Source organism: Gopherus flavomarginatus, chromosome 17, assembly GCF_025201925.1.
Source record: "Gopherus flavomarginatus isolate rGopFla2 chromosome 17, rGopFla2.mat.asm, whole genome shotgun sequence".
NCBI classification, from domain to species: Eukaryota; Metazoa; Chordata; order Testudines; family Testudinidae; genus Gopherus; species Gopherus flavomarginatus.
Window position 1 is genome coordinate 21,497,004 of NC_066633.1, and position 8,302 is coordinate 21,505,305.

Below are 8,302 nucleotides of genomic sequence, written 5' to 3' on the forward strand. Positions count from 1 at the left end.
CTCACACGTTCCCCCACATAGACCACACAAAGCATGGCCCACAGATAACATGGTGGATTCAGCACTTTTTCCTAGCATAAGCGTTGCTGCCTCTTCCTCCCAGTCTATCCCAGCAGTGCGCATCCTGCAACCTTTAATCCGAGGAGCCCAGTCAGGACTCCGGGGCCAGGGTGGTGGTGGTGGTGATGTCAGACTTTGCATTCATGGTGCAGGAGGCTGATTTCAGATGAGCAGAAGACGCTACCCAAAGCCAGCCAAGGCTCAGGCCCTTTGCCTGTCCTTTAGAGGGGAGATCTGCTTGATTCTGCCCCTGCTCTTGGGGCTGGGCTCAGGCTGGGGTCACCCAATTCATTTCCTATGGGATTCAGCCAGGCCCCATGCTCCCGAGAGAGGAGATCCACCCCCACTGGGAAGGCAGGCGCTGCAAAAATACCAGAGCTACCACACGACAGGCCGACTCCCCAGGTGCCCATAGCAGCCTGCCTTCCCCTGGAGCTAGCACATCGGCTCTGCCAACAGCCACCACTAGGAGCCAACGGCTGTGCCCGGGCCCAGACCCACCTCCCTGACTGCAGGGCAAATCCCAGCATTAGCCAGAAGGAACCAAGCAATCGGGCCCTGGGCAGGGTACAACTGGCGCCTGCACAAGCACCAAGTGCCACTGCCCCCACCGCTGCCCCCAGCACCTGCCTGCCAAGTTTGCTGCAGTGCACACCCCACACCGGGGGGTTCAGGCTTCGAGTGCAGCCCCATCCACGCTGAGAGAAAATAGCCCCACGCCAGGCCCAGGGCAGCCGGTCACAGACATAAGGGTGCAGAAGAACAGAACGAGCTGATGCCCATTAAGGCCAGTTTGCACAATTTCCACAGCACCTGGCACGAAGGGCCCTGCTCCATGCCTGGCGCTAGGTTGCCACACAACACAAAGCCTGCCACACAGTGCTGTCTCAGCACACCCAGCACCAACCTGCACTCGCAGGTGCGCTCAGCACGCTGGCAGCAGCAGCGGGGCCTGGGCAAGCTTGGAGCACGGCTCTGCAACTTTTGCTCCCTGGCATGCCCTCTAGTGGCAGAAAGGGGATCCATGTCAGATAGCTCTGACCCAAGCCCAGTGCCAGCCTGCTCACTGCCAACTGCAGTGCAAGCATCATCTCCAGCCCTGCGAGCACTCGGATGCTGGCACTGCCAGGGCGTCACCTGTGTGAGGTGCGGTTCCAGGCAGGAGCCGGTCTCAGAGACTGATAGAGCAGACGTCTTCCCACCACCTGAGGTGGACAAGCTGTGGGGGACAGCACGGAGGATGCCAATGAGCAAACCTGTGTACACAGCAACACAGGACAGGCGAGAGACCACGAGGCTCCGGGGTCCTGGGGCGGCCTCCAAATTCTAAGCAAGTGACCTGGCCATGTTCCTGGGCTCATCCCCCTGTTCTGTCCTGGCACTTAGCTTGTGAACGCTGTGGGGCAGGGACCGCCACTTGCTAGCTGATTGAACAAGGCCTATAGGAGCCATTGCAGTTTTCATTTGATAATAACAATAATAACGATTTCCTGGCTTCTGCTTTTCTCCCACCTTTTACATACCTTGTCTGGTTTGTTCCATAGCAGGGCCGCATTAAGGAGCTGTAGCCCCATGCCAAGGACCAGCTCCTGGAGTCATGTGATTATGTCAGAATCACAGCTTTCATTTGTCAAAGAAGCAAGTTTCTAGCTCTCGTGGCTGTGAAGAAAAGCTTGAAATGTTGACTCGAGCTGCAGAGCTGCTGCTCAAAGGCAGGGCAGAGCCAGGCTCCCCTTTCTAGGCTGTGTGGTCTCAGGGAGCCGCTGAAAGCAAGGGGTTTCCAAGGTGCAAAACTCAGGGAATAGGGTGAGAAGAGGAGACTTTGTGAAGCTGTGAGACTCGTGCAAGCAGGGCCGGCTTTAGGAAGTGCGGGGCCCAGTTCGAACATTTTCAGCAGGGCCCTGGCAGGGATGACTTTAAAAAAAAAAAAGTGGAAAAAAAAGCCTTTCATTTCTTTCATGTATTATTTACTTTCCATAACTATATAAATAAAATTATATATGATGTACATTGCATCATATATGCTGTTGATTGGTTATTAATGACTGCCATTTCACATGTGTGGGTCCCAGCTGCTCCCTGCCCCCCTCATTGAAGCAGGTGTGCAGGGTTACTGCCCTGGGAATTGCAGGGCACAAGTGGACATGGGGCTGGCTGGAGGCAGGGCAGGGGCTGACTGGAGGTAGGGTCTGGCTGCAGGCAGGGCAAGGGGTGCGGGACTGGTTGGAGATAGGGGGTGTGTGGGGCGGGCTGGCGTCAGGCAGGGCCGCGAGGGGATGCAGCAGGGGTTGGCAGGGCTGGAGACAGAGGAGTGTGAGACTGGCTGGCTTCAGGCAGGGGGGTGCAGCAGGGGTTGGCTGGAGACAGGGCAGGGTGTGCAGGGCTGGTGCGGGCAGCGGTGTGTATGGGGCTGGCTGGCTTTGGGCAGGGCCATAGGGGTGTGTGGCAGGGGTTGACTGGAGACACGGCAGGGGGGTTGACAGGGACTGGCTGTGGGCACGGGGTGTAGAGCTGGCTGCGGGCAGGGGGAGTGGGGCTGGTGTGCGCAGGGCAGGGGCTGCAGCAGAGGCAGCTGGAGCCCCAGCCCTTTAAATAGCCCCCAAGCTCCCTGCTATCCCAGGGCCTTGGGGGCTATTTAAAGGGCCCTGGGCTCCCCAGCTTCTACCCCGCCCCAGACCTTCTAAATAGCCATGGGAGCCCTGGGGAATTCATGGAGGTGGTGGGGCTCTGGCGGCTATTTAAAGGACCGGGGTGGCAGAGGCAGCTGGAGCCCTGGCCCTTTAAATAGCCCCCGGAGCCCCTCACTACCCTAGGGCTCTGGAGGCTATTTAAAGGCCCGGAGCTCCAGCCAGGAGAGCGGGGCCTCGGGGCTTGCCACGCTCCGGTCGGAGCTCCAGCCAGGAGAGTGGGGCCTCGGGGCTTGCCGCGCTCCGGCCAGGGCTCCAGCCAGGACAGCGGGGCCGCGGGGCTTGCCGCGCTTCTGCCGGGGCTCCAGCCGGGAGAGCGGGGCTTGTCGCGCTCCGGCCGGGGCTCCAGCCGGGAGAGCGGGGCCTCGGGGCTTGCCGCGCTCCAGCCGGGGCTCCAGCCGGGAGAGCGGGGCCTCGGGGCTTGCTGCGCTTCGGCCGGGGCTCCGGCCAGGGCCGCGGGGCTTGGCGCGCTCTCGCCTGCGCTTTGCTCAAGGGAGTGGGACCACAGAAGACCCCTGAGCAGATCGCAGCCAGGGACCCGGGGTAAGTTTTTAAAAAAAATAAAAAATGTCCAAGGCGCGGGGCCCTCTTAGGCGTGGGGCCCGATTCCTGGGAATTGGGCGAATCGGCCTAAAGCCGGCCCTGCGTGCAAGGCCCTGGAGAGAGAACACACGGGAAGCAGCCTCCCAGCAAACACTGGGAGGCAATTGCAGCTCAGTGGCCTAGTTTTAAGATCTCTGTTCTCTGAAATACTTTGGCCCTGAGTAAATAATACTTTGCTTCAAGGAGGCTGGTCATGGGGTACTGCTGTCACTGCAGCACTACTGGGACTGGACCTGCTGAGGTAATACTGGCTGATCACAGGGGACTGCAGCCAGGGCCCGGTGTGAAAGTAGGGGAATCGTGTGAGCCTACCCTCGTGTGAGTGAGTGGGGGTGCTCTCGGAGACACCAGGAGGGCTCAGCGGGGCAGTTAGCCCAGGAACTGTGACAACCATCTGTCTTGCTCTGGGAAGGAAAGCCACATTCTGGCCCAGCTGGGAAAGCAGTGCCAGGTATTGGCTCCTCCTAAACCAAACCCAGCGCAGGCTGAGGGACAAAGCTTGGGCCATGTCAGGGTCACAGCAGCAGCTCCAGGGGCACCCTGGACCTGCCCTTCTGCGACGACCTTGACAATATCCTCGGCAAGGTGACCACCGCTCGGCTCAGGCTGGTGTTAGGGGTGCAGGTGTTGCACAGTTCTTCCAGGAGGACATGGAACAGGGCAGGGGGCTTCTCTGGCTCTGCGTGAGCCTCAGGCAGCCCCTTGCAAAGCAAGGCTCCCCTCCCCCTTAGCTCAGAGCTCCCCTCATTACAGCTTCCTGATCCTTTGCCCCAGAACAGGCCCAGGTCACAGGACCTGGAGGCTGCTCTAGCTTACCCTGAGGGCCCCTGTGATACCCATAGGGCAGCACACTCCCCTTCCTTTGTGTCATCCACAAATATTATGAGCAGTGATTTATATTTACTTACAGATCCCAGATGAAAATGTTTAGTGTCAGATCTAGAACCAATCCCTGCGGAACCCCAGCTCACAATGCCACTCATGGAAATTTGGCCTGGCCTTCTCCCCATCATGCTGGTGGGAAGGCTGGGCCAAATCTGCATGATGCTGCAACCCTGTGCACCAGGTGGCAACACCCAGCTCAGGAAGCTGGACCCAGCCCTACAGGACAGGAGCCACTGGAGCTGCTGCTGTAGGGTGAGTTTTTTGTTTTATTTCATATTTGTGAAAAACACAAGGCTCCACTGATTCCTCACTGATAACTACTTTCTGAGATCAGTCAGTTTGCCTGCTCTTCATCCATTTAAAATGGGCTCCATTGGACAACGTGCATTTCTTAATCAAACTGTCATGAGTACTGTGTCAAATGACCTACAAATGTTTACAGTTCTCTTTATCAACCAACTTGTAGTCTCATCAAAATGGAATCAGGCTTGTTTGACAAGACCTGTTTTAGGTAAAACCATGATGACTTGTGTTAATTCTATTTCCAGTTTTTAATTCTTTATTGACTGATCCTAGTATCAGCTTTTCCCTTAGTTATCCGGGTTTGAAGTCAGGCTAACCGGCCTATAGTTACTCAGGTCATCCTACTTGCCCTTTTTAAATATTGGCACAATGTTAGTTCTCATCCAGTCTTCTGGAATTTCCCTGCTTTCACAAGATTTATTAAAAATTAACATAAGTGGGCCAGAGAATGCCTCGGCTGACTCTCTGAGGACTCTTGGATGAAAATTATCCAGGCTTGCTGATTTATAAGTGTTTACATGCAGGAGGATGTTAAACAACTTCTGCTTAGTTACTAATGGGCTGGAAAGTAGTTCAGCATCCTCTAGTGACTGGAATACACCATCCTGCTTCTTTGCCAATACAGAATTTTTACTGAATATTTCTGTATCGTTATTAACAATTTTACCAACTTCATCTAGTAATGGGCCTATACCATTGGTAGGATTTCTTTTGCTCCTACTATTCTTAACCAGGGGGTTGCATGTTTAGTTGCTTCTGTATCTGACCTCACTGCACGCTCAAAGGGCTCCTTGCATCCCTCCATGAGCCATCTCCACTTTGCTGCTCCTACAGGCTGAGCACTGGGTGGTCTCCAATGTTAGTGCAGATGGCTTTTCAGGCCTAAACCCAAATTCAACATATATAGTGAGAGTCTGTGGATAGACTCTAACCTGTAGCAGTTTCACTAGGTACTGCCACTAAACCTAAATTGGATTATTAAATGGTCTAAGCTGCTCTTCTCTTTGTTGTTTTATCAGTACCTTTTTTGGTATATTGCATCCATTGGTAACTGAATCCAGGATCAACCCTACTCTCCTCAAACGTTTGGGTCCTTGAAAGTGCTCCATATGTGTTGCTTAGCCTTTGCAGATGCCATCTGGTTTTTGTTTTGGGCATGATCCAAGTAGCGAACTGTAAAATTCAAAACTGTAATGTAGTATAACATCAATATAGATAGGTACTTATTTTACACTCACCTGTCACCCATAGGAAGGAATATCAAAAACCCAAATGGTTAAAGTAAGAGGTTTTTTTGTGTTTGTTACACAACCCCTACCTTATGTCAGGTTCTCTGTGTGCCCCCAATTCTCCTTTCCCCTCCATGCTAGGGGCTCTATGCCTCCCCAGTTCCCTCTTCCCTCCATACCAGGGGCTGTGTGCATTACTACTACTTCTCCTCGCTCCTACATACTTTTCTTCCCCTGGACTGGAAGGGACAAGAGGGCTGGTAGCATCTGTCTCTTCCCCACCATGAAGCAGACTTTGGGGAGGCAATATGCTAGGAGGAAGGAAGCAAAGAAGCCACCTTCACACTCCCTTTTCTTTGTAGGAGACAAAGTCATTCAGGGTGTCCACATTTAAACTCTACTGGGGCACATGGAGAGCTGAGATTGGGAGCTGCTGTTAGACTGAAAATGTTAATGGCTGACATTAATAGTTCTTTGATCTATAGATGTGATGAGCTCAGCAGATGTGAGGGGATCTGTGCATTCTCCATTTCCTCCTTTCAGTTTTCTGGTCTTCTCCAAAATCAACAGGGTTCTGGCCCTACCTAGAATGTTCTCTGAATGTTTGGAATTGAGCAGAGGTGGTTTTCCAAAGTTACTGTATTAGAGACAAATGCCCTCAGGGGGAGTACAGGGCTTTGCCTCACTCTGCCAAAGAACTCTTTATTGTCCTTAGCCCTCGCAGCCACAAATTCCTTGATGTCTTTAGTTTCCCTTATCAATTTTCTACACGTCATTACTTCTAACTTATACTGATTGCTATCTACTTCCCCATTTTTCCATTACTTATACATACATTACGGCGCAATGCAGAATTTTGCAGAAATTCATGTTCTGTGTGCAGAATTGCCTATTCCCCCCACTGAAATGGGCTGCAGAGATGTTGGCTGACACTAGAGGCTGCTGGACCTGGCAGAGCCCAGCTTGCAATAGAACAGGGATTGGCAACCTTTGGCATGTGGCCCACCAGGAAAGGGCCCTGGCAGGCCGGGCCAGTTTGCTTACCTGCCGCATCTGCAGTTTCGGCCGATCGCAGCTCCCACTGGCTGCGGTTCGCTGCTCCAGGCCAATGGGGGCTGCAGGAGGCAGCGTGGGCTGAGGGATGTGCTGGTCACCCTTCCTGCAGCCCCCATTGGTCTGGGATGGTGAACCATGGCCAGTGGGAGCTGTGATTGGCTGAACCTGCAGACTCTGCAGGTAAACGAACCATCCCAGCCTGCCTGGGGCTTTCCCTGGCGGGCCAGTTGCCAATCCCTGCAATAGAAGACGTGGACGTGTACGTGTGTCTGTATGTGACAGAGAGAGAGAGCGCGCCTGGGACCCAGCATCAGGCTGTTTCTCCCTCTGGATCCCTGGGCTCTTGGAGGGTGAGGGGGTCGTCGTGGCTGGGCTCTAGGCGGAGGGGGCAGAGAAAGAGGAACTGGGTTGTTGTAGGGGTTTCTTTAACTCTCTACTCATGGGGGAATTTCTGTGTGTGTGTGTTTTGTTACAGACATACTTGCTGACAAGTATTTTCAAATAAACTACCAAAATAATTGAAACTGGCCTGATTATATAGTGTTATTTTGACAAATAAAATTTGCAGAATTTTAAAATATTGCGCATGGAATACCCCCAGGAGTAATACATACATATATGAAAATAAAAATTAATTTTTAATTGTGATCTTCACTTCTCTTCTTGACTTTACCCAAGTTGTCCTTATTGACTGTGGAATTGAGGGGCTTCTGGCCATTCAACAAATTCTTTTTAAAGAATTCCCGATTTTAATTCACATTTTTCTGTCTAGTTTTTTTCCCCAATCAAATTAATTAATAATTTTCCTCAGCATTTCCCATAGTGAATGTAATCAGGTCATGATCACTGATTCCTAGACAGCCACCAACTTCCAGTCCAGTGATCAACTCATTATCTGTCATTTTGAGATCGAAAATAGACCTACCATGTGTTGTCCAACTCTTTTTGTGTTAGAAAACTGCCATCTACAATGTTTAGAAACTCTAGTGCTGTTTTACTACTGGCTTCATGAGACCTCCAGCACGTATATTGGCTCGGGGAGGTCATTTTATGGTAGTATCGTGTCAACTGAACTATTAATTGGCTGCACTTTAATAAATGATTTAAGGTTACCTGTGACTTGTCTATTTGAAGGCTATTCAGTAATTCACATCAGTTATATTAGGTTTGTGTTTTCTAAGTAACTGATTTACTTAGACATTTCTATCACAGAATAAATCATTCAATTACATCACATGGAATTACTTGGCGCTACTAAATATCCCATCCCTTTACTTACAGAATGGACCAATTTTTTTTTACCATCTATAAGAAGTGACATGATTACATTCTAGTAATGATCAGGAATCTGGGGGGTTCCAAGGGTAGGTTCACCTACCAGCTTCCACTCCCCAAAGCCAGTCCTACTGACAGCTCCCTCCTGGCGCATGGCCTCTGGGGAGGCTCCCTGCTCCTGCACTGCATACAGGTACCTTTCAC